A 27,416-nucleotide genomic window follows, 5' to 3' on the forward strand; every position below is an offset into this window, starting at 1 on the left:
AGATGAGCAAACTGAGGCAAATTGGTTAAGTGACTTGCCCAGGGTCACACAGTGAACAAGCGTTTGAGGTTGGATTTGAACTCAGGAAGAGAAATCTTCTTGACTCCAGGATAAGCACTCTATCGCACCACCTGCTGCCATAGTTCTTTTTTATTTTTATTTTTCTTAAGTCCTTACCTTCCATCTTAGAATCAATACTGTGTATTGGTACCAAGGCAGAGGAATGGTAAAGGCTAGATAATGGGAATTAAATGACTTACTCTTGGTCACAGAGCTAGGAAGTGCCTGAGGCCAAACTTGAACCCAGGACCTCCCATTTCTAGGCTTGGATCTCAATCCACTGAGTCTCCCAGATGTCCTTTGCCATAATTCTTTCTATCAATCCCAATCAATTTTATCATTTTATTTCATCTTCTTTACTATAAGTCTTTAAACCTAACTTACCTTTGATCTGTTGACTGAATAAAAGTATCTAAGAATTATTCACACCTAGTTTGCACATTTGATTGATTGATTCTGAAATACAAAGAGGCTTTTTCACATGATAAAGTTTTTAGAGTTTAGAGCATTTTGTTGGTTACATTCATTGGGACTAGGAGCTGTAAGCACTCCTTTTATATCTGGATAACAATAACTCACATTTCTATAACACTTAAAGCTTTGTAAATTATTTTTATACCTTTAAATATTTCCCAATTACATGTTTAAAAAATTTTAACAATCATTGTTGCTAGTTTTTTTAAACCTTTGCCTTCTGTCTTAGAATCAAATAAATTTAAAAAAACAGTAGGGATTAGGCAATGGGGGTTAAGTGACTTGCCCAGGATCAATCAAATAGCTAGGAGGCCAGATTTGAGGTCACATTTGAACCCAGGACCTCTCATCTCTACGCTTGGCTCTCAATTCACTGAGCCACCTAGCTGCCCCCTCTGTGTACTATTTTTTTAATGCTCCTTTGTATTTTCTTTAATCATGATCTTTATTCTTCTTTTTCTCAATTCCTTCCTCCAAAATTAAAAAAACCAAACAATTTCTCTAATAAGCATAGTCTAATGAAACAAACCCACACATTGCCCTGTGTTAAGAAATGCATCATATTTTTCACTTCTACCCCAGCACCTGTCTATCAAGAAGCCTATTTCATCCCTGGGCCTCAGGAGTTGTAGCAAAGTTGTCCATTGCATTGATGAAAGTTTTTTAATTCTGATTAGGTCCATTACAAATTTATGTTATGTAATATTAACTGGGCCCTCACTGTAGCAAGGTAATTCCTTTATGCCCCTTTAATCAATTCACTATCCCCCTCACCACAGTGGCTTTTCCAAACCTTTTCATTGCTTCTCAAACCTTCTATGGCTCTTCTACTCTCCACTCTTTCAGCTGAGAACTTTGCCTCAATTTTCACTGGAAAAAATCGAGGCCATTGGTCCAAAGCTCTCTCTTCTTCCTTCATCATCTCCTACTATCCTCTTTCACCTCTGTCTCACATGATGAAATGACCCTTCTCTTTAGAGAAATGTACAAGTGATCCCATTCCATCTTGTCTTCCCTAGCCCCATCTCTTATCCTTGCTCCCTCATTAATCTTTAATCTCTCCTTGTCTACTGGTTGCTTTTCTACTGCCTACAAGCATAAAAGTTATCCCCATACTCAAAAACACCTCAATCAATCCACCCATCTCTTCTATCTATATTCTATATTTCCCCTCGCTTTAATGGCTCAGTTCCTTAAGAAGGATACCTACAATCAGTGCTTCTACTTTTTGCCTCTCACTCCTTTAATTCTCAGCAGTCTGACTTCTCACTTCATTATTTGATCTCTCTCCAAAGCTGGCCAGCTCCCCCTACCACTTCCTCCATTTAAAATTTTCCTCTCAAGCTCACCAATTATGAGTTAAGAGAGGAAGGTCTCTTCCCATCTCAGATAATATAGTCACAAAAAACCAAGAATGTTGTCAGTGGAAGGGAGAGACAGCTACTGTTCTATCCTTCCAATGATTCTGTAATGAAGGACTTAGAATGTGATAACAGGGTATCAGGCAGGTATTAGGATAATTTCCTATAATCACACAATAGCTTTAGCCAATCAAGTCTTTAAGGTATACTACCAGCCATGAAAGACTAATATAGATTCAGATACTTTGTCCTGACGACTACATGACACTAAAGCCATGGTGATACCTTAAAAAAAAAGAATCAGTACAATATGTAAAACTCAGTGAACTGGATTACGAACAAATAACAACGCAGCTAAAAATTTGGGACTTCTACTAGACAGTATGCTAGCAGTGAACTTGAACCTTGCTTCATTGAATCAGCCTTCTGTACCTTATTTGTCTGCTGGGAAAGAGAGCAGATGGTCGATGGACTGTGAAAAGTGATACACGCCAAGAAGCAAAATGGTAATGTCAAAAGACTCCAGTGCCAGTCTCAAGTAAAAGTAGCTAACTATTGAGACAATGGCAAAAGTTAAAGCTATGCAATGGAGTACTGTGCCTGTTACTGATCCCATAGGTGGAACTGGGAAACAGTTCCATTAATTCTTTTATAATACAACTGTTTGTATCTAGGTCATGAATTCATTCAGAGCTTATTAATATTATAGTATATGGTGTGAGATACTGGTGTAAACCTAAATTTCTGTCAGACTACTTTCCATTTAATTCCTATTCTTATACTAGGAGACATCCACATAAATGTTTATATCCCCATATAGCATCCTAATTTCCCTAATATTTTGTCTTTAACTTCCATGACCTCATTCTACATCACTTATATGTAAGAATATTTCATAGGAGCAACTAGGTGGCTCAGTGGATTGAGAGCCAGACCTAGAGATGGGAGGTCTTGGGTTCAAATTTGACCTCAGACACTTCCTAGCTGTGTAAACCTGATCAAATCACTTAACCCCCATTGATTCTAAGATGGAAGGTAAGGGTTTAAAAATAAAAAAGAATCTTTCAACATCATCTCTGTATGTTCTACTTCAATGATCTGAAAATCCCCAAATCTTCAAATCTACCCTCAGATACCTATTAGTTGTCACTAGTCAGACTCCTTAACCTCTGTCTGTCTCAGTTTCCTCAACTGTAAAATAGTATCTACATCATAACAGCACCTCTTTCAAAGGTTATTGTGAGGACCAAATGAGATAATATTCACAAACTGCTTAGCATAATGCATGGCACAGATTAAGTATTTAATAAGCATTTTATTCTTTCCTTTCCCCACTTTAGGGTGGTGGCAGTGTTAAAGGAGAGATGTATATGGGAGATATTATGAAGGTAAAATTGAAAGTCATCAGATTAGATATAAAAGATGAGGGAGAATGAGGAATCTGAGATTATACCTATATTGCCAGCCTGGGCAACTTGAAGAATAGTAGAGACCTTAACAGTAACAGAAAAGTTAAGAAGAGTGGATCATTCTGGGGAAAAGATAATGAGTTTGGTTTGGGCCATGTTGAGATTAAGATGTCTATGGGACATACAGTTGGGGATCTCCAATGTGCATTTGGATATATGGTATTATATGTCAGGAGAGAGATTAGGACTGGATAAGCAGAATTATCAACATGTATGTGATAATTGAATTCATTTCAGTAGATGAGATCACCAAGTGAAATAGTATTGTAGAAGAAGAGGAGTGGTCTCATGATAGAGCCCTTTGTGGGACACCCAAAGATCCAACAAAGAAGGCCAAGAAGGGACAGTTGGACGAGGAGGAACAGCCCCAAGAGAAAGTGGTGCCCTGGAAATCTAGAGAGAAGAGAATGTCAAGGAGAAGAGGGTGGCTCAGAGGGTCAAAGGCAGCAGAAAGAGCAAGAAGGATAAGGATTGAAAAAAAAACCATTGTATTTAACAGTTAAAAAATTGTTACTAACTTTGGGGAGAGCAGTTTCTGTTGGATTAAGAGAATTAAGAAGAGAGTGAGAGGAAAGGAAGTAGAGTTACCTATTACAGATGACCATTTCAAAGAGTTTAGCCACCAAAGGTAGGAAAGATATGAAATAACAGAGATTAACAGATCAAGTCAGAGATTTTTATGGATGGGGAAGAAATGGGCACATTTATAGACAGTAGGGAAATAGTCAATAGACAAAGAGAGATTGAAGATAAATGAGAGAGTAGTGGGGATGATAAAAAGGGCAAACTGCTGGAGAAGACATGATGGAATTGGGGAAATTGTACAAATAGAAGAGTTTCCCTTGACAAGGAAAAGAGTCATCTCTTTTTGTGAGACAGAAGTGAATGTGGTGTTGGCAGAGGGCATCTATCTGAGAGATGTGGCTTGAAAAGAAAGGGAGAAGAGGGAGCTCTTGGCAAATGGCCTCAATTTTTTTTTCAGTGAAATGGAAGCATGATTCTAGGGGAGAGAGTGGGAGGAGGAGGAGCCATGAGAGGTTTGAGGAGGGATGACAAAGTTTGGAAAAGCCACTGTGGTGAGTGGAATAGAAAGTCAATTAGGGGGGTGAAAAAGGATTACCTTACTGCAGTGAGGACCCAGTTGAGATGATTATTATTACATATATTTATAGTGGATCTAGTTAGCGGCATTTTATGATTTTCTCTAGCTTTGTCAGCAGAGTAGGAGTAATGGTGGGAGTAATTCAGGGTTGGTGCTTGGCAGGTCAAGATCAATGATAGGATAAAAGGACAAAAGATTAAAGAGGGCAGTGTGGAGTTTAACTGGTTTACTAAGGGAAGAGAGTGTGTCTAGTGCATGGGGTGATGACCTGGGAAAGAACTAAAGGATCAAGGAACTTCAGGTCACTATGAGGTAAAGAATAGGGTTTGGGGCTTCAAGGCAGATGAAGAGGTAGAAGGACAACAGATTGTGATCAGATAAGAGTCAGATGTGGCCTATTCCAACTCAATATCATCTAGGTATGTTCTACTTCAATGATAAAAAAAAAAATCCCCCAATCCTTTAATAGCCCTGGCTCATCATACAATTCATCAGGTCCAACTATATGTTGTCTCCTACCCATTTCCACTTCAGATGTAAGCTCTTTGGGGACAAAAACTGTTGTTCTATCTTGATTTTTGTATCTCTAGTTCCTAGTAGAATACCAGATATGTGGTAAGCTTATTAGCTGATTGATGCATTTAGATATGCCACATCCCTTCCAAAACCTCAACATTTTAGGATTAGATATTTTGTTCTCATCCTTCAGAATCTAGGTTGTGTAGGTAGAATTCATACTCATATCCCAAGGAAAGAAGCACATTGAGGAGGAGGATCACACAGGGCTCTGGGAGTCCCATTGCCCTCTGGGGGAATCCTATCCTGAGTGGGTTAGCAGTACCCATAAGAAAATCTCTAATGTGCCTTCTCCTCTCTCCAACTGGGTTCCTGAACCCTTTGCTCCCATTTTTGCTGAATAAGCAATGAATTTCCCTTTGGCAGGGATCCCTCTGTAATAGAAAGCAGCCTCCAGCCCAAGCAGGCCTCACTTGATTAGCTTCCTCTGTTGGCCATTGACCCACATCTGCTCTGCAACTCTTATCTCAAAATCCCTTTACTCCAACAGCTTTCAGCTGTTCTTTCTCTACATTACTCAGCCCCCTTCCTGACCTTCAACCCTATTTACACTTGGACTCCTGGTCTACCCTCCTTTGCCTTCCCCCAAGCCCCAACACCACACACACAGACCTCCTATGGGATTCCCAGGCTCCAGAGAAGATTCAGAGAGAAACCTGAAGATAGAAGTTTAACCTGAGGCAATTTGGATAGGAGCCAGCCTGCTGGTGAGCCAAATTTCTGGGTAGTTTTATTGACTGCCACTTCTTTGTAGATATTTTTTTTTTTGGTCTCTCAAATGACCCTGGTTTTTTTTTTTTTTATGATTCTTTTCCAGTCTACCCCTACCCCCAACCCCCTTTTGAGTTAAGTTAACAAATATAAGCCTAGATTCTAATGAATATAATTCACAGAATTTCAGTGTCTGAGTTGGAATGAATCTAAGAGAGCATCTTAATCTAAGTGCCTGAATGGGAATTCCCTCTATCATTTCCCTGACAAATGGTCATGCAGCCTTCACTTGAAGGGGAACCCTCTGCCTTTCCTAGCAAGTCTGTCTCAAGGAAAATTTTCCTTTACGTATGTTGTAGAGCCAGAATCTGTCTCTGAAAACTCTTACTGGTCCTGATTCTGCTCTTTGGAGCCATGCAAAATAAATGTAATCTCGCTTTCTCAAGACAGTGTCTCCAGTTCTAGAAGTCCCTCAATAGAAGCTGGAAGAGTCAAAGGTCAGTTTCTGTGACATCTTAGCTGAATTGGTCAGTAAGCAAAGATGTGGGAATGTTCAAGATCTTTCTCTATTCACATTCAGTAGAGACTCTGAGAGAAGGAAGAAACACTGATATGTCTTAAACAGTTTCCCTGGGGGCATGGAAAAGTAAAACTTTGTTGGGAACTAGTAGCTTTCAACCCTGATCTCTCTAACTAAAGGGAGAAAGGAAAACACTGGACACTCTATTGGCTGATTACCCTACCCTCAAGACATTAAGGACTCATATCTTTTGTACATAAATGAAAAAGCCCAGGGCCACTGGAAGAGTTACTGAACTCTCTAACCAGCCCTAAGAGTCTGCCAGGGCCAATATCATGAGTGAGAGTTTTGGGGCATGTTGGGAGATTGCTTGGTGAGCTGAGAGATAAAACTGAGAATAGTTGGTGGAATAAAAGCGGTGGAGGTATGAGGAAGGCTCTTAAAAACTTCACCCCAGCACTGCCTTAGGTCACTAAATGGAGGTCTTGGAATTATCTAGGGAAAGCTTTTCTGATCAAGGAAATCACCCAAGTGCTTGCAACTTTGCAAGGATCATCGGAAAGTCCCTAAAGATCAATAATTATTTCTTTTTTTAAAAATTGAATTAAAAAATTTCAGATCTGCATTCTGTGCCCCTGACCTCTTTTTCCTCCCTCAATTGAGAAAGCAAAATATGAATATGAATGGGTGAGCAAAACAAACTTATGCACTGGCCACATAGAAAAAAATATGTCTCACTTTGTAGTATGAATTTATCACCTATCAGGAGGCAGGAAGTATGTTTCATATTGAGTCCTCTAGAATTGTGATTGGTCATTGTGTTGAACATTGTGCTTGTCTTTATCATATTGTCATTTTGTATAAAATGCTTTACTGGCTGTGCTGATTTCATTTTGTATAAGTCCATACAAGTCTTTCCAGATTTATCTGAAAACATTCTTTTTATTTATTTTTTACTTTTACGTTCTTAGAATCTAAGGTAGAAGAACAGTAAAGGCTAGGCAATTGGGGTTAAGTGACTAGCTCCTCAGGGTCACACAGGAAGTATCTGAGGTCAAATTTGAGCCCAGGTTGTCCTATGGCCAGGCCTAGCTCTCAATCCATTGAGCCACCTAGCTGCCCCCATTCCCTTCATCTTATTAAGTATTTCTTAAGCCCCTACTGCTATATGGGCCTGACACTGTTGTAAGTGCTAAAAACTGAAACATTCTCATCCCTCAAGAAGCTTACAATATGGGGGTTAGGGGTGGGGCAACAACCATTCTAGATGAGAGAACTATTTCTGTACTGGATGTGAACTTCAAAGAACTGCTTAAGTGACTTGAATTGGGAATTTCTCTCAATCCATACCATGGTTATCCCTAAAAGAGGTTCTCCAAATATGGGAAGGACTGTACTCTTTAATGATTAGATCTCTAATTCCCATTTAATTCCTCACATAAGAATCAGGGCAGTTAGGTGGTATAGTAGATAGAGTACTGAGAGAGGAGTCAGGGAAACTCTTCTTAGTTCAAATCTAGCCTCAGTGTGACCCTGGAAAAGTCACTTAACCCTATTTGCTTAAGTTTCTTTATCTGTAAAATGAGCTGGAGAAAGAAATGGCAAACCACTTTAGGATCTTTGCCAAGAAAACCCTAAATGGAGTCACAAAGAGTCAGACAGGACTGAAAAATGACTGAACAACAACAAATACAAGAATCACTCAAACCTTCTAGAGTGTCCAGTTCCAGAAATACCTATTTCTGAGCCTGAGTCAAATCTCCCCAGTGGGAATGGGGTAGATATGAACCTGCTGTTCCTTAATATGAAGAACTCCTTGGTGGATACCCCACTATGCAGCTCAGAACCTTATTTGTAATTTATTCTTAGAGGGTTCCCCAGGAGCACCGAAAAGTTGATTTATTTAGGCTCATATTACCAGTAGATGTGATGATATTCTTCACTTCAAGTTTCCAAACTCTTTTTTCGTGCCACCTCTCATGTTGGCAGCTAACTGTCCCATGGAAAGAACTCTGCACCAGGAGTCAGGAAGAACAGAGTTCAAATTTGAGCTCAGACACTTACTAGCTGTGTGATCCTGGACAAGTCATTTAACCTTTGCCTGCCTCAGTTTCCTTATCTTTAAAATGAGGATAATCATGGCATCTACCTCAGAGTTATTGTGAGAATCAACTAAGTTGATGCATGTAAAGTCATTTGCGAACACCATATAAACACTATTATTATTAGCTATTATTAAGCACAGAATACTAGAATGTTAGAGCTAAAAGAGTCCTTTAGTCTCATCTTTGTTTTATATAGATGAAGAAAGAAACCCCAAAAGATTAAATGACTTGCCCAACTCATTCACACAACTAAATAGTGCAGGACTTGGGAGGGGGAACAAAAAGTTTTCTGACTTTTGAGTGATTTTCCTAATGTCTATACTATGAATCACCACAAAGTTTCCATTTGCTATCTAGGTAGGCACTATTAAAAAAAAAAAGGTGTGATCTGGGAGGTAATTTAAGGGGTCATCTAATTAGAACTTTATTCTCATTTGGCTATTTTTTGGAATCTTTAAACCTAGATGGTTTGACTTTGCAACAATCCCACCACTTGCCTAAAGGTATTTGTATATATATGTATGTAAATACATATACCTAACTCTAAAACTAAAACTAAAGTTTTTTTTATACTTGGGGACACCACGGTGTAGAAAAAAAGCAGGGTAAACAATTGCTGATCTCAAATGCTTTGAGATACTACCTGTAGAATATTCTCAAGTTATTCTTAAAAACAACACAGTTTCAGTCTTTGTAACAATTCTTAGGAAGGACAGAAGGGCAAAGACTAGGCAAACAGGGTTAAGTGACTTACCCAGAGTCACACATCTAGGAAGTGTCTGAGGTCGGATTTGAACCCAGGTTTTCCTGCAGGCTTGGTTCGCAATGTGTAACTTAGCTGTCCCTCAATCAAATTATTCTTGTGCCTAATTTTTGTCGAAGATAACCAGAGTTATCCTTCTGGCTTTATCGATGGTATTTTAGTTTAGCCCTTCTACACTAGGAGGGAGAAATACGGAAATTTAGAAACCCAAAAGAAAGTTGAGCCAGTTTTTCTTTAGTGAATTTAGTCACCACCACCACCCCCCCCCCCCAAAGGAAAAATTTAAAGATATGCATCATTCCTACTTCTTTTCTTCCTTCAATCCAGACTTAAGAGTGTCAGGCTGGGGGGAGGGGGGAATTTTCAAATATCCGCCAAACACACAGGCAACGAATTTAGTGGTACAGTAGTATAGTAGCTCTCCTTGGATTAAGTTGAAAAAGCTAAAGGTACGAAGCCGGGAGAGTCAAAAGCCCGAAGCTCCTATGGGCTACGAACTCTCACCACCAACTAGGCGATTGGATCCACCCCTTGTAGAAGATTGTGGCTATTTCCTAGCTCTCATAGGCTGGGGCTCCGGGCACAAACAAAGGGAGAGTCTTTCATGGTGCAGGATTGGTTGAGGAAGCTGAGTGTGTGAGAAATGAAGTTGGGCTAGGGAGGAGGAGAGGTGGTGTTCATCTTGGGGGAGGGGAAAGGGTGTTTGCAAGATTTAAGGTGGTTCTTGATTTGTCCCAGGCTAAGAAGCCGCACCGCTCTTAGATTAGTCTATACCTGCTACTCAATAAGGGACTGGGTGAAAAGAGAGTTCCGACAACATCTGGATACTAGGGTTAGTACCGAAATCAACGCTGACTGAATACTAACTGCAAGGTTTGAATTAGGGATTTTTTTTTTTGTCATCCTAAAGGGATAGGTCCCACCTCCTTAAAGAGGCGTGGCGAAGTACTTCCATTGACTAAATAAGCCCGCGTGGGAAATGCAAGACGGAAGAAGCAAAGCCCTCCCTTCCCCCAACCCCTCAGCCTTCCCGCCTCCCCCCTCCCTCCCCTTGTCTCCTGCCACCACTCCCGTGCCTTCCTCCCTCCCCTCCCCTTCTACCTCTCGCCTGGGATACTCCCAGACAGAATCCGTGGCTGCCGACACCTCCTTTTCTCCGCCTGCTCTTACTCTCGCCGCCTCCTCTTTCCCCGGGGGTGAGACCTGGAGCTGGAAGCTGCTGTAGGAGGCAGCGCCTGGGGTTTGCATTTCGGCGGCTCTCCGAGCCAGGATCTGGAGAAAGCTGAAGGTGGCGGCGTAGGCAGCAATTTGTGTGGAGCCACTGCCTGGTGGGTGGCTGAGCTGGCTGTGGCTGGGAAGAAGATGGAAAAGATACTGGCAACTCCCAAAGGCTATGGAGACGAGAAGGGGGTACCTGCGCCACCCCGCCTGCGTCACTGGATTCTTCGAAACTCGCCGCTGGCAGATAGAGAATCTGGGCTTTCCTTAAATGTCTTTCTTGGGGGCTCCCCCAAGTGCTTTGACTGAGAACCTCCATCCCCCCAACTTTTCCTGAGGCTTTAACAGATATTCGCTGCCACAGGATGGGAAATAGTCCAGACCTGGTGACCTCCCAAAGGTACAGTTGAGCCAGGAGCCGAGCAGAGGTGCAAAAGAAGAACCGGCAAGGGCTGGGAGACCGAACTGGAGTTGACTGCTCAAAGCCAAATGGTACATGACCTGCGGACAGTGCCGAGTGGAATCGGGAGCTACACCTCTCCCTACCCACTCTGTGGCTTTTTTTTTTTTCTTTAAGTGATAAGAAAGAAATTTTTTTTCTATCCATGGCAAAAGGATGTCTCCTTACCCACACCCACACCCCAAAAACCGGTCAGCCAAGGAGAATCCCCACAAGCGGGATGGTCTTGGTTATTGCAGAATAACTCTGCTGAAGCTTGGCGGGGAGGAGAGATGGGATGGGGGTGGAGTGGGGGGTCGTAAATTCCTTCTCTGTAGCTTTCGGAAGCTCTGAAGGGTCAGAAGCTCAGGAGAGTTGCCAGGTACGTGCGGTTTTCATTATTATTATTATTATTTTTAATTTTCTCTCCAAAAGAAAAGAGAGAATAAAATCGCCGCTGGTGTGTAAGTGGTTTTCTTGTAAACGTGTCTTTACTCGGGGTTGGGGATCGGAAGCAATTAAGCCACTGTGGGAGCTGAGTTATAGGCTGGTTCCAGCTTCGCAGCCCCGCAATACAGACCTTATTCAAACTCCAAACGCATGCTGGGGCCGGGGGCTCGGGTGGGGGAATGGGGAGGGGGAGAAAGGATGCAATGGTTGGAGTGAATTCCCCTCCTGTAGCCTCGGGTTTCCAGCCAAAAAAACTGCAGCCGGTTCAAGAGTTCCCAAACATTTTGAGCCTTAGCGCTTTGTTTTCTGAGGACCACAGTCTCAGCTTTTCCTCAAAACCCGCCTAGATTTGGCCTTTGCTGGTTGGGTCTCCGGGAACTTGGTATTGCATTGTGGAAAGAACCGGCATAGCTCCCCTACAAGCTTCCTCATCACTTTTCCCGTGGAGTACTTCTCCCTTGGCTAATCATTCTTTCTTTCCCACCCTTGTGTCGGCTTCCCTTCCCCCACTCACTTCCAACAAAAACCCGTCCAATTTCTTTTTTAAGGGAAGGAAAAGCACCCAAGTTTAGCGTTTTTCTTTAAAATTCCCTCCAACCATCTTTTGAGAGCTACCTTTTTGAAAAAGAAACGAAATATGGAAAGAACAGGAAGTCCATTTTATGTTATCTTTAAAGAGGGCTTATCATCCCCCCCCAAAAGTTATAGATGAGAAAAAGATTTCTCCCCTTCCTAATCCTAGTTAAGAATTAAAAAATTTTGCATTTAATTTGATTTCTTTGAAGACTTTCTGTTTCGTGTAAGTAGGAGAGATAAAGTTCTTATTTAGCTGGGAACTTGGTATGCCAGATCTCTTCCTGAAAGCCCCCTCCAGGTGAAATGTATTTAAATCTAGGCCGGAAAATGAATAATATTTAGTGATCAGGAAGAAAAAACTTTGGCTCCTTTTTTATCCTTCCCATAAATTAAACAGAACAAAGGGTCTGAGCCCAACAGAGGAAGAGACGAAAATGAGGACTGGGAATTGTCTCCAATGGAGGCAAGTTTTGAAAAATAGAACTAAAAAAGTTTGTCTCCTGACACCCCGGATGCTACACCTTCCTTTAAATTTTTGCTCCCCCCAATTTTTTTTAAATGTAGTGGAGTGGGGTTGGGGGCGGGGAAGAAACAGATAAATCTCTAATGCAGATGGTGTGGTACTATTACGGAAGTACTACTGCCCTTGGCTGTGTCTCAGCTTGTGGTGGCTCTTGCAGCCCAGAAAAGGAAGCCCAGGCCTCGGCAGACCTTGGGAAGGTCCGAGGCCACTTCTCTTAGGGACTTCTGGCTTCCCTTTTCCCTGACCAGTGCTCCTTCGCCGCCTCTGGTAAAGGAGGGGACGAATTTTTCTGAGGCGGGAGAACTCCAAGTTTCGGTTTCAACGTCCGAGGGGAGTCTGTGCGTTAAGGCAAAAATCTTTTTGCCTAAAAAAATCCTTTCCATGCGGTCTGTGTGCACTCAGCGACCCTGGACTCCCAGCCTAAACCAAGGGAAATTTATTTCTCCCTCAAAATAAAACCAAACCAGCCAGAAAGCGTCAGCTTCCTTTGGAAAAAAGCGCTGAAGATTTATGTTTCCCCAAATTCCCCACACTCTAATTATCCCTATTTTTAGTTGACTTATGGACAGTGACCACTTTAAACATTTTTCATTTGGGGCTTTCTTTTTCTTTTTTTTTTTTTTTCTTTAAAGAAAATAGATGGGAGGGATTCAAACGCGCACTCTGCTTTGAGGACTTTTTTCCTGGGGGAGGGGGAGAGCCCTAGAAAAAGCAAATACAATGGTTTTATTCTTTCTAGGATTGAGCTCCATCCTCTTTGCATTTAATCCATACTCTTTGCATTTAATTTTGTTTTTACACTTTTTAAGGGTTTTCCCCGGGGTCCTCAGACTACACAGACTCGGAAGAAAGAATGATTTCTTCATGCACCTTCCCTTCTTAGGAAACATATCCTTTTCCCTCCACCCTGCATCCAGGCTGAGACAGTTTGGCAACAGGGATTGAGATCCAGGCACCGCTGAATTTGTGCCTGGTTGTATAGGGTATATTTATCTAGGATCCCTCTCGCTTTTCCTAGATGCTGACTCTTAATTCTCCCAACTCCTCCTTGTGGCTTCCTGACGGATTTTTCAGTGTACGGATCCTTCAGCCCCGGCCCTATGTTCTTCATGCTTGCCTAAAGTTTTCCAAGCCCTGGTGGCAGGCCGAGACCCTTGCCTTTCGTTCTACTCGATCTCAGCAAGGGGGAGGAAAGATATTCTTTCTTCCAGCATCCTGTTCTGAAATGTCCAAATTGGAGGCAATTTTGTGGCCCAAAATTTCTTAGCCTGACCAAGATCCAGATTACTTTTTCCAGGGAGTATGTGTGAGTGGAGAAGTTAGGGTATCCGTTAGATTTTTGTAAGGAGTTTCAAAGGATCCCTGTCTTCTGTGTGTGTGAGCTGGGGGTGGGGGGAAGGAGTGGGTGGGGAGACTCCCTGCTTCCCTCTCTCCTGAGGCCTGTCTTGTCCCCACACCCCTCTTCCTTTGTTTTGCTTTCAAGACAGTGAGTTAGAAGCAGCAGGAAAAAATAATTAGATGGAAATCAAAGATTAGACGAGAGAACGTCGGACTGAAAAGAGAGACTGGGGCCAGGACACTCGCCCGGCGCCTCATAAATCTTTTTCCAGGCTTTTGTCTTCATCTTCTGTCCCATCCCCTTTGAATTTCAAAACTTATCGACCAGCTCTGCCCCAACCTTTAGCTTTCTGAGGGAGAAGGAAAAAGCTCTCCAACGAATCTGATTTCAGACAAGTATCTAATCCTTGGGTCCTTTTCTAGCAAGTGTATTTTGAAAGGCAAATGAATAATTAGTTATTTGAGTTAATTCTTGTGGGGGAGAAGGGGAATTGAATTGAGACTCCCTTCAGATCCCAACCCATTCCTTTTCCCCAAAATATGGAGGGGGGGGGGAGAGATCAGTTAATTGTAATCAATTTTTAAAAATTATTTTCCTCTTTCCATTATACCCAGGTTTCCAATGATTAATACTATTTTCCCCTTGTGACTCAGTTTCCCAAGGAAGTTGTTAATCTTGTGGATAATGGAAGGGTTTTTTGAAAGGGGAAAGGAGGAGAGGCAGGCATTGAGTCCTATATAGATGAGTAAGGGAGAAAGCCTTTCAGTTCAATGAATATCCTAGATTAAATATAGAGTGTTGGTCGTGCTAATAGATCAAGTTCCTCTGTATGTGTGTGCCTGTATATGGTTCTGTGTGTCTTGTGCACAAATACACACACAGAGGGATACCTACAGCTTCTCTTTTCTATATATATTTGCTTATCTAATTGTGAGCACAAGAATGGACAGGGAGGAGCTTTAGATGGCTACCAAATCTGATGTCTCTGCATTACTTGTCCATTTGTAACACAGAATGTTAGAGCAGAAAGAAATCTTAAAAATTATTATTTAGTATATTTCCAATTTCCTCCCCTCCTCCCCTTCACACATTCTCTTTCTGATTCCATCTATTCAGCAGGAGTAAGTCTTAAAGTATAGTTCAGGTTTTCGGTTATTATTTTTCTACTCAAATTAATTAGGAAAATCACCTTTACAAGCCCCCAACTAGAGCACTGAAGTAGAAAAATGAGGACGGGAGAATCTTTTTTAAAAAAATTATTCTCCTTATGTTGGGCCCATTTCTGACCTTTCCCTGCTGTTAAAAAATATTGCCACATTTAATTTTTGTTACATTGAGATATAGAAAGGGGAGCCAGCATTTTGAAGTAATTTGATAAGCCATCAAGTAGCAAATCTGAAAGGTAGGCTGACTGCACAGGTATAGTTTCTTTATAACCTGAATTTACAATGAAAGCATTCTCCTTTATGGATATAATAGATTAGATTTCACAACTTAATTCACCAGAATGGCTCCGTTTAAGGGAGCTCCGACTGATTTTATTATGCCAAGCCAAATTGGATGTTTGTGGTCTTAACAAAAAACGATTGTGACGTGAAGATATATAATTTTAAAAGTAAAATAAAGCAGGGATTCAACCCTCTCCCCTCCCTTTTCGTCCCCTCCCCCCAGTTTCGGAAACACTAATAATCCTTGTGATTGGCTAGGGAATTTGAACACCCCCTCTTCTAAGGAGGCAGGAAAGGAGGGTAGGAAGTGGACGGATTGAGAGAACTCCCCTCTTTTATTAGCAAGGGCTCTGGGTCTTCTGGGGAACTGGCTATAACCAGGGCTCCTCCTCCTCCCCTTTACTTTCTCCCCATGGGCTTCATTCCAGCCCAGTTGCAGGAAACTGTCCCAATGCATTAGGTTGAGGGTGAAAGGGGGGGGGGAAGATCTCCCAGATTTCTCCAATCCAGCCTCTATTTCAGGGAGCACGTAGGAAAGAAGGGAGCCTTTGTTGACCCTTGGAGGGAGAGCTACCGACTCAGTTATTTCACTTTTCTACCACCCTCTGTCTTGGACCTCTTCTTTCCTTTGGCAGCCTGATGAATTAAGGTCGTTGGGGGTAGGGTGGCCCTCTCCCACCCGCTCCTTCCACTTCAAATATGGCAAAAAGGGGCAAGGAAGTATTTTTCTTCACAAATGTTCCGAGTAGTATTTAGCGTGTTCTCAAATCTCTTCCCAATCTTTAACCTTCTTACCCCCACGCACATGACTTCATGGACAAAATCACCAGGATCCCACTCGTTCATCTTCCCCTCAGCTGTAATTTCCAAAATGGAGAAACACTAGCCAGAGTCCTGTCCTCCTTGCCTTTCTTCAACGGATACTTATTAAGTTCTTGCTATGTACACGGGATTGTAAATCTCCGGATGGGTGCTCCTTTTCCCAAAAGGGAAGGGAGGGATGACTGGTGGGGTCCGTGTAATATGCAAGGTGCCAGCCCTCAGGGTGTGCCGCAGTGGTCTAGGCTGCTTACCTCCACCTCCATCTCCCTCCAGGCACAGAAACTCTCACTCAGAGTCGGAACAAGTATTTAACTGTACTACAAAGTGAATAGTAGCTAAACTACAAAATGCGGCACTTGGTCCCTTACCCCTAAGGAGTTTATGCACTAGTAGAAACCGACTGGCACTACGGGTGTATGTTGGGACCCCTAGGGTTATACGCATATGCCTGTACAATATCGGCAAGGTCCTGGGCGTTTATCCTGGTCCCCTGCTCCTGGTTGAGAGCCTTTCCTTCTCTTCTGGACTTGGAGACCATCCAACTGGGGATGGAACTGACTGCGGTGGAAGACTCACACAATAGGTGTGAGTCTCTGACCCCACTGTATTAAATACGAGATCTCTTGGATTGACCGTCTCTTGTGTATTTGTGCTAATACCCACGCAAGCCTGTGTGCGCTGCGAGTTCTTCAGCGCTTACAGAAATTCAGTGTGTGTGTGGGGAGGGGGCCTGCAAAGTAAGGGGCTGAAGGCCACAGACCCCGGCTGATTCGTTGGGTTTTCGGAAGTCCATACACAGGAAACCAAACAAATCTCGGGGTGGAAGGAGGGGAGCAGTGACAATACAGAAAATGAGACAAGAACGGGGGCAAAGGAGAGGGCCTCGGTGCCTGGGCCTCTTTCCCCGGCTCTCTGCTGCTGGCTCCGAAGCACTCGGCTGTCGCTTCTCATTAAAGTAGTCCTCTGTTCTCCCTAGAGTGGCAGCTTCACCTCCCCCTTATTTCTCCCCATCCCCCATTTCGTTGGTGCCGTGCTGCTGGCAGAATTAAACCTGAAAAACTAGGGACCGGAGACAAACGGAGATCTTCGTTGATTTAGAGCTGGAAGGGACCATCTAGTTCAATGCTCTTCTTTTTTACTGAATAAGTAAATTGAGGCTCAGAGAAGTTAATGACTCGCGGTGATACAAGCAAAGTACTAAAGTCACAATTGGGGTCCTTTGACCCCAAATGCAGAGCTCTTTTTTTATTGTGCCCCCAACCCTGAGCAAGTATATGGTCCTTTTGCAGACTTCACTTACCTCTCCCCATATCCGACATCCCAACTACTGCAGTCCCTTTATCTCTTTACTACCACAGTCTTAGCTGCTCACCCCCACCTCCCCCGCCATCCTCTAGGCTCTTATTTTTCAGACCTCAGCTTCCGAGATTCACTTGTAAACGGCTGAGACCCTAGCCAGTCGCCTGGATTGTGGCATCACGCTCCTCAGGGGCCTCCTGCACAGTCCTATTCTTGAGGCCGCCTGGAAAGCTCTGGGGATGGGGGTGGGGAGGAGAAAGGCGAGGGGGAAGGGATCAAGTCTTTGAACCTTTTCCTCAGTGTCTCTCTCTGTCTCTCTCCCTCTGTCCCTCTGTCCCTCCCTCTATCCCTCCTCCCTTCCCCCCTCCCACGTGGTCCTGCTTTCAGAGTTCGGAGTGTGAACTAGGGCCACACAAGCATGAGTGTGAAAGAGCATGTAAAATTTTAAGTTGGTATGTTGGGGCTGAGTGAGAATGAGCGTGATTATGAATGTGTGTGTGTTAAATTAAACCCTCCATGTTCCTGACCTTGTTTTTTCCTCAAGGCTGATAAAGACAGCAGCTGTTTCTCCAGAATTACTGCTGCTGGGTTTCTCATTTTTACATTTTTTTTGTTATTGTTGTTGTTGTTGTTGTTGCCACAGTCAGCTGGAAAAATTCTCTGGTCTCAGAAAGTTTAACAATAGACCTGGTGGCTTTCTAGAGAAACATGCCTTGCTCAAGATCCTGGATGGGATGTATACCCAGAGCAATTCTCCTTGAAAATAGATCTCAAGTTATCTCCATGCAGTTCTTTCCTAGTCAACTTCCTTTTCTCCTTCCAATAAACTCTGGGAAATGGAAAATTTCCATAGTCCCCTTTTTGCCTTTAAAGCTCCCATCCCATTCCCAAACCCTGAAGATGGAAAAACCCTTTTTGCCCAGATTATCCCTATAGGGCAGCAAGTGAACCTCTCCAAGTCTGCCATCTTCTCCCTTTTCCCACCTTCCTTCTCTTTCATTCTTGCCTCTTCCTTCCAGACTTGGTTTAGCCTTAGGAAGGTATTCATTCCTTTCCAGATTACAAATGAACAACTGTTCACTATCCTTGGCTCCCATCTCTCAAAGGTACAGACCTCCACTCCCCTTCCTCAGTGGGAAATTGCTCTCAGGTCTTGGAAGGTAGCAAAAAAAATTCCTCTAGTTCTAAGAAGCCCCCCCCCAAGCATTTGGACACCTCTAAACCTCTATTTTTGTTGTTATTGGTGGTGGTGCTTCATCCATCCTTCTGTTATTAGATTCAGTTATTCTCTACATTGTTAGGAGTAATCCCTCCATGACACTTTCCCTCATCAGTAGACAATTGTGATTCCCAAAACAACCTACCTTGACCTCTCCTTTAGCAACCTCTCTCCCTTTCTAAATCCCAATTAAATTCCTGTTGTAGATATGAGGCATCTCTCTCCTTGGAATCCTCCCTTAATATTCCATTTTGGTGTCAAAACTAGTTTAGAGTTGGTGAAACATTAACCCTATTCATTTCAATGGGGGGAAAGGAGGGAGAAGGAGAAGGAATCTGAGAGAAGGGGACTCTAGAACACTGGAAAAGAGTGCTGCATCAATGACCTCCCACCTTTCTGTCCTCCTGAAGGGGGAACAGAATCAAGCAAAAAGGATTAAATCAGTGATCTTCCTTCCCCAGGTACCAGGGGGTACAGGTTTTGATCCCTTTCTACCTCTGACCCCATTCTTTAGATTCCCAGATTCCAGTTTCTCATTTCCCCTCCTCCCACCCTTAACCCTACCTGCATTTAAGGAACTGAAACCCACTGAATCCTAAACTGAACAATTTAAATCACAGTGTGGTCATTCCTCTTAGGTAACATGGGAGTCAGGAAACACTGGGCTCTATTCTCCACACTAAACTTTTGATCATGACCTTCCATAATTTTTCTGGACCCTTACCTTCCTCATCCATGAGATGAAAGGAAGCCTTAGCACTCTCCTGCACAACAGGGATATTGGAGATCCCAGGAAAATTATGCCTAGAAGAAGAAAGGCCACTAAAAAATGTTAAAGGTTATTGGTTTCATCTATTTTTGGTGCCTGTTTTATTGACTAGGTTCCCCTCAGGATCCTGCAACTCTTTCCAAGTGATGGTCAATTTCTATTCCCTACAGTTTGGGGGAGGGAGAGAGCAGTGAGGCACAAGGGGGATTTCATTCTGCTCTGGCAAGTGCCACATCTGGGCTAGAATTTCCCATAGTACTCTGGGGGCCCTGCAGAAACAATACCCCAATCTTCCTTGAATGTCACCTGACCCTCCTTAGAAAGGGGCCAGGATGGGGAAACAGAAAGGATAGTGGTTTGCAATAGATTAGAACTCATGAGTATCAGTGGACACACCTACTCTTACCAAGGCCATCTGAATTCCCAAATGGAACTGGCCTTTGTTCTGACTCAGGAGCTTTGCTCTCTCCTGCCCCTATTAATCTACTGATCACTTTATTCTAGTAGCCCAGATAGTAGGTCCTCTCTAGTTTTCTTCCAGGAACTGCTTTATGGCTTCACTATTTAACCTTCAAGACTTCCCCCTTAAATAAATATACCAGATAAATAGATTCCCTCTTTCTCATTCTCCTAATAGTGTCCATAAATTTATTTACATTTCTAATATGCCAGGTACTTTAACATGACACACTGCATCATCTGGCCTGTACTAAAGATAGGAATTGAACTTTAGTCTCCAAGCAATTAAGGCGGCTGGAACTGTACTTCATTAATGGTTGTTATGCAATAAAAACGATAAAACTGCCCTTATTTGTGATATAAAAATGCAATTTGTTTTAATTTATATTTCTAAATACTTTTGAGTTTCGGTGAGAGCCCTTCCAAGGCATTTTTCACTGGGGTGGGTGAATCATTGACAGTTTGGGATGGGGACCAGGAAATGGCAGCGTCTGTAAGGAAATCAGAAATGAGGTACAGTGTTAGGGCAGGGCAGAAATTGGGCAGAGTATATGAGAAAATTGAAAAGGAAAGGATGAGGAGAAAGTAGAAAGGAGGTAAAAATGAAAACTGGATGGAAATGTATAATGAATTTTGTCTGGTTAAGAATGAATATGACCACTTCTTCAGAAGCTGTCCCTCTTTTCTTTCCATGTAACTATAATAGAAACTAATTTTAAATGAGCCATCACCTCATGATACTCCTGGAAAGTACAGGAAAGTCTTCAAACAAAACTGAAATGTGAAAAGATACAATACTACAGCAGACAGGAAATTGGTTGGACTTGAAGTAAAGAAAACTAGTTCAAATCCCACCTCAGGCACTTATTAGATGTGTGACCTTGGTCTTCACTTAAATTCTTTGTGTCTCAGTTTCCTTATCTGTAAAATGAGGGGGTTCAACTCAAGGAAAAACTTTTTGGAGATAAACTTTGAGCTACATATTTGAAGGAAGAGAGACACATGAATTAGCAACACAACAAAAGAGGGGAAATGTTTGGGGAAAGAGAGACAGGGACCTCCATGATTAAGCCCATCTGGAAAGTCTTCCATCTCTAATTTCTCATACATTTGGTATCTCTCCTGTACACTTATGTTCTAATTTGAATAAGAGGTATACTAAAAAAGCATTTTATTTTTTTAAAAAGCCCTTACCTTCTGTCCTAGAATCAATACTGTGTATTGGTTCCAAAGCAGAAGAGTGGTAAGAGCTAGGCGATGGGGGCCAAGTGATTTGCCCAGGGTCACACAGTTGGGAAATGTCTGAGGCAAGATTTGAACCCAGGACCTCCCATCTCTAGACCTGGCTCTCAATCCACTGAGCTACCCAGCTGCCCCCTAAAAAAGCATTTTAAAAACTGACAGTGTGTAAGGCACCGAGAAATAATCCCTGCCCTCCAGAAGTTTATGTTTTACTGGTCAGGATACAACATGGAAAGAGACAAGTATATTTGAAGAAGAAAGTACATGAACTGAACTTGGAAGAAAACTAAGAATTCTAAGAAACAGAGGAAGAAGGCACTCCACACATTCCAAAATCAAGCAAAATGACCTTATCTAATGTATGATAGACTTTTACCCTATCTCGTTAACTCTTTTACATCTCACATGACTGATTATTAGATCATTTGGCAAAACTCCTTTTAAACATTATTCTGTATGTGGCTCTGATAGGCAGCATGTTATTATTTTTAAGCTAAACTCCTTATATAGCCCTGCCATCTCTGCCCTTGGAGAGAGAGAGGGGAATTGGGGATTGGGGATCAAACATCTTTTCCTAACCTTGTATGAAGCTGGGTAAAGAAGGTACTGTTTCTCTGTCCTCTTTCCAGATCACCCCTAGTTTCATACACCACTGGGCTTTCTCCAGATCGCCCTAACACTGACTTCATTGCTGCTCTACAGAGTCCTCCAAGGATACTTAGACTCTCTTTTCCCCTCCAATGAATTCTCCTGCAGCCTCTTAGCTCCTTCCACTTTTCTTTGGGAAGCCTCAGCTTGCTGAGTTAATTGGCAAACTTTCCCAGAAGTAAACTTGAGTGATGGAAATTAATAATTTCCCTGGCTTTGCACTCATTATTAATCAAGCCGGCTGGGAGGATTAGGTCTCAGGGCGAGTCAGAGGACGCCTGAAAAGCCATTAGCAAGAAAGAGAAGATCTTCAGGGTGCAAGGGGGGTCCCCCATGCAATTTACCAGCTCTGGAAAGTCATAGCCCAAGCTCCAAGCACAACAGTGTACAGGTGCAGAGATAGTGGTGATGCTGGCTAAATGATTAGAAGCAATTATTGTCCTATCCTGATTACATATTGCACCAGTGAAGGAGTCAAGAGACCCGGGTTCTAATCCTGACTCTACTGCCACTAACTAGCTGTGCAGCCTTGAACAAATTCCCTTCCCTTCTCTGGTCTCAGTTTCTTCCTTTCTTTTCTTTTTCTTTTTAACTCTTACCTTCTTTCTTAGAATTGATATTAAGTATATGTTCTAAGGCAGAAGAGCATAAGGCCATAAGTTTATTCATTTCTAAATTGAGTATAATAAAGCTAGGTGAATGCATTAGTGGCAATGCAGTGATCTTGAACAACCCGGAGGGATCTATGTGAAAGAACACTATCCACATTCAGAGGAAAAACTGTGGGAGTAGAAACACAGAAGAAAAACAACTGCTTGATTACATGGGTTGAAGGGGATATGATTGGGGATGTAGACTAAATGATCATCCTAGTGCAAACATCAAGGACACATGTAAAACCCAGTGGAATTGTGTGTCGGCTATGGGAAGGGTGGGGGAAGAATATGATTCTTGTAACCAAGGAATAATGTTCTAAATTGACTAAATAAAATTTTTAAAAATCTAGGTGAAAGAATGAGTGGATGAATGAAAGAGAATTTATTAAGCATTTACTATGATTTCTCCAAGGTAACTCCTACCTGGAACACTTTGTGGTTCTTATATAAGAACCCTTCCACAAATAGGATAGGGAATCAAGACGTGAACAAGTCTAAGGACTCTGTGTAGAGGGATGAGCAGTAAGTCTGAAGCTTCTAAAATTGTTACTGATATCTTTTGTTTTTATATCATCTTTGTTTCCAAAGGTATCACTTTCTGCCTCCTGGAGAGCTGTGCCTTGTAGCAAGAGAAAGGGAGAAAAGACAGTTCACCCAAATAATCAACAATTCAACCAAGTCTGATATGTGCAATGTTCTACACCCATTATGCTCCATTTCTGCATATAAGTAGTACATTTTCTCCTCCATTTTGGGGGGCCAAACTCGATCGTTATAATCATACTGTTTTAGGTGTGCTTTTGGTTCTTTCTATTTGTATTATTTTAGTCATTTATTATCTAGTTTTGCTGACTTTACTTTGCATCAAATCATTTAAGTTTTCTGATACTTCTTAGTATCTTCTATTTATCATTTTTTACAATGCATGAATATTCCTTTACATTCATTCATGTGCCACAATTTGTTGTTGTTCTCTAACCGATGGACATCTACTTTATTTCCAGTTCTTTACTATCATTATAATTGCTACCTTGAGTATTGACTGGAGGCTTTTAAAAGCCAGAAAGAATTTTTTCTGTTCCTTCCTTCCTCCCACACCTTGCTGAAATAAAAACCTCTGAAAATTCCATTAGCAAGCATTTATTAAGCTCCTACTATGCAAAAAGCACACTGCTGGGTGCTAGGGAGACAAAGACAAAAATTCCTGTCTTCTTGGAGCTTACGTTCCACTGATACTCTAATAGGCACATAAATAAGTAAATGCAAAATATAAACAAAGTAGTTTGGTCTGGAGGGCTGGGGTAGGAGGAGAAGAACTAACAGCTAGGGACATCAGGAAAGAGCTTATGATTTGTCACAAGACATAGTGAAATGTGGAGGAGGGATGCAGATAATAATAGCACCTACCTCCCAGGGTTACTGTGAACATCACATAAGAAAACATTTGTAAATCACTTTATAAACCTTAAAATACTACATAAATATAGTACTTATTATGATTATTTTACCTCATAAATGGATGTAATGTAAATGTAGTGATATGATTCCTTCTCCTCCATCCCTCACCAAAAAATATGTTCAGAATTGTCATTAATAGTTCCTGTAAATCACCTGGGAGCTTTAGGGCTATTCACACACACACACAGACACACACACACACAGACACACACACACACACACACACACACACACAGAGACAAAAATTGTGAAAGGCTTTGCATAATAGACAGTACCCAAATTGTTCTTAAAGAAAGAGACAGGTAAGGAAGGAGAACATTTCAGGATTGTTGAACAGAAATTAGCAGGCTGAAGTTCTATTATTCTGTGATTTTTAAGAGTTTATATATATACAGCATAGAGATCAGAATTATTAATAAAGTTGGGAAGGGCACGGCAGGCTACAAAGATGAAAAAGGAGGTAGCTACAGAGCCAAGTCTATTAGTAGAAACAAACACCTAAAAATCTAGTTGCTCAATCAATACTTAGGGAATGCTAACTATAAGCAATAATACCACGAACATATATCATCTCAAAAAAATCTCTATTTAGATTCAATTTAAAAGTACTTGTGATGTCCTATCATTAAGATCCCCTAGAAGAATGTGTATAGAAGAAATTTGAAAATGTAGGCCTGGAGAGGTTAATTCTAGAGATATAGACAGATTCAGGCATCTGGGGCCATCACTAGTCATCCTGATTTTTGTCTTGCTACTGGACTTGGATGACTCTGAAAGAGAAAAGAAAGTGAGGCTGACAACTTTATACAACTCTGACTCACTTAAATCCAATTTGAGCACAAAGTGAAAGCATCACCTGGTCCTCTTAGAAAATGAAGGATGAACCAAACAGTTTAAGTAATTGTGTTGTTCGGTTGTTTCTGTGATATCTGACTCTTCTTGACTCCATTTGGGGTTTTCTTAGCAAAGATACTAGACTGGTTTCCCATTTCCTTCTCCAGGTCATTTGACAGATGAGGAAACTGAGACAAATAAGGCTAAGTGACTTGACTTACTGGCAGAGTCACACTGCCAGTAAGTGTCTGAGGTTGGATTTAAACTCAGAAAGATGAGTCTTCCTGACTCTAAGTCTAGTCCTCTATGGAGTGGACCAACTTAGTACAGTGGGCAGAAAGTGGTTGAAGCACTAGGAATGGTTGGTATCGGGGCTAATCTTTGCATAAAGGCTAGATATCATTTGTTGGGAGTGCTCCAGAGCAATGATTTCAAAATCAAAAAGAAACAGTAGTCACTAATCTGTATATGGGCAAGTCACAAACCTGTTCATCTCAGTTTCCTCATCTGTCAAATAAATGAGCTGGAGAGAGAAATGGTGAACCACTCCAGTGTCTTTGCTAAGAAAAACCTAAAAGGGGTCATGAAGAGTCAGACAACTAAAAAACAACTGAACAAAGAATATAAAACAAGGATCCTTGTGGGCTGTTTTGACTTAATTTCAAGATGTAATATTGTCTATTTTTAAAGTTTTAAAATTTATTTTATTAAATATTTCACAATTACATTTTCATCTGATTTCAGCATACTTGAGAACATTGCAGGCCACTTATGTATCTGATACCTCTGCCCTAGAGAAGATTTTTGTCCAGTTATTGAATGCATCAGATACTCACTGGTCTTTTCCAGCACTGACATTTGTGATAGTCATTTCTATATTCAAATTCCTCAAGAAATTCAGGGATCATGAAAACTGATTGTATCTACACACATTCTCATCTTTTGAGGTTCTGTTTGGAGAAAAGAGAATTTTCCCTTTTAAATGTAAGAGAGGATTCTTCAGTCCAATAAGAGATTTTGGTCTTGCTCTCCTGGGTTTTTATCCAAGCAAAGAGTATAATGAACTCTAGTGAGCTTTTCTCTAGGATATTCAGTATCAGACTGACTTTGCCTATAACCAGACCACATTTCCAATGTCTTGCATCATCTCCAGCTTCTGCCTCTAAGGAGTTTGACATTTGATAGACCCTGCCTGATTTTTTTTTCCTCTCAATTTCAAAGTTTTAGGTCAAGTTAGTTGCTTCTTCAGTTGTGGAAACTGAGGTCAGATTGGGGGGGGGGAGCACATTCAATACCCCTTAGTCACCGGGGAAGCTTTACTTTGCTTCTCTGGCTCCTCAGACAGAACTATAACCTTAAATTATCCTTTTGTTATTTTCTATATTGAGTGTTTCAATTCTTTGTTATAAGACATGGCTCTCTGGGAGGTGGGAGGGATGCAGAGGGAAACTTAGATGTTGCAAAAATAAATAAAAGATTACTATATGGCAAGCATGTTCTCACTGACTTCACTCCAGACTGAGGTCAACTCCACCCCCCCCCAAGGGTCCTAGGGGTACCCCTGAGGAGTTAGAGTTATCTCTTCTCTACCACCATCAGCTCAAGTCCCCATTCCAAGGAGTCTCACTAGCAGCTGCCAGAGACCAGAACCCCATTTCCATTTAAGTACTTAACATCAATTAGCTTTCACCAAGAAATACTTAGGAGATGTGGCAAATACAAACGTTTTTTCCCAGCACTTTCAGAGTATACTTCCCCTTATACCACCTCAGTCTCTTGAGAAGAGTGGATTAAGATTAAGTGTAGTTTCCTCTGGTACCATCCAACTCATGTCCCAGTCACTTCCAGACTCAACAACTGCTGGGTTCTAGAGGAGTTCCATGGGGAAGTGACTGTGGGCTTCCTGCAAAACCTGGCCTAGATTCACTCCTGGATTCCTAGTCAAATCTGGAGACAGGAGATCCTGGGCTCAAATCTGATCTCAGAGACTTCTAGGCATGTGACCCTGGGCAAGTCACTTAACCCCCACTGTCCAGCCCTTCTGCCTTGGAACTAATACACAGTAGTAATTCTAGGAGAGAAGATAAGGGTTAAAAAGAGAGAGAGAGAGAGGAGAGATAGAGAGAGAGGAGAGAGAGTGAGAGAGAGAGAGAGGAGAGAGAGAGAGAGAGTGAGAGAGAGAGAGAGAGAGAGAGGAGAGTGAGAGAGAGAGTGAGATAGAGAGAGAGGAGAGAGAGAGAGAGAGAGAGAGAGAGAGAGAGAGAGAGAGAGAGAGAGAAGAGAAGAAAGTACCCCTGATTCTGGTCATTCACCATATGGTTAGCAGAACTCAATCAGTTGTAGAATGTCTATGCATAGTTCAAAGTCTCTGAAGATCTTCCATTATGTGCCATCATGACTTTCTCAGAATCAGGTTCTTAGTTTCTTCTACTGGAGTAATTACATCAACTGAACCTACTCATCTTTATTGTTGTTATTCAGTTGTTTCAGTTGTGCCTGTTTCTCCCTGGCCCCATTTAGGGTTTTCTTGGCAAAGATACTGGAGTAGTTTGGCATTTCTTTCTCTAGCTCATTTGACAGATGAGGAAACTGAGGCAAACAAGATCAAGTGACTTGCCCAAGGCCTCATGGCCTGAAATTTCAGAGGCGAGATTTGAACTAAAAAAAAAAAATGAGTCTTCTTGACTCCAGGCCTGGCACTCTATCTACTGTAACACTTAGCTGTCCTCTTCAACTCTTCTACTTAGACTTATTAAGGACTGGGTTTCTTGGTCAATTCCCAGTTACAAATAATTTTTTTTTAGTGTTTTCATTCTCAGGGAACTCTGTTATCTTTTGTCATCTAAAAGGTAGAGAATCTTGGCACCATAGAATGT

This window comes from Monodelphis domestica, chromosome 2 (genome assembly GCF_027887165.1).
Source record: "Monodelphis domestica isolate mMonDom1 chromosome 2, mMonDom1.pri, whole genome shotgun sequence".
NCBI lineage: Eukaryota > Metazoa > Chordata > Mammalia > Didelphimorphia > Didelphidae > Monodelphis > Monodelphis domestica.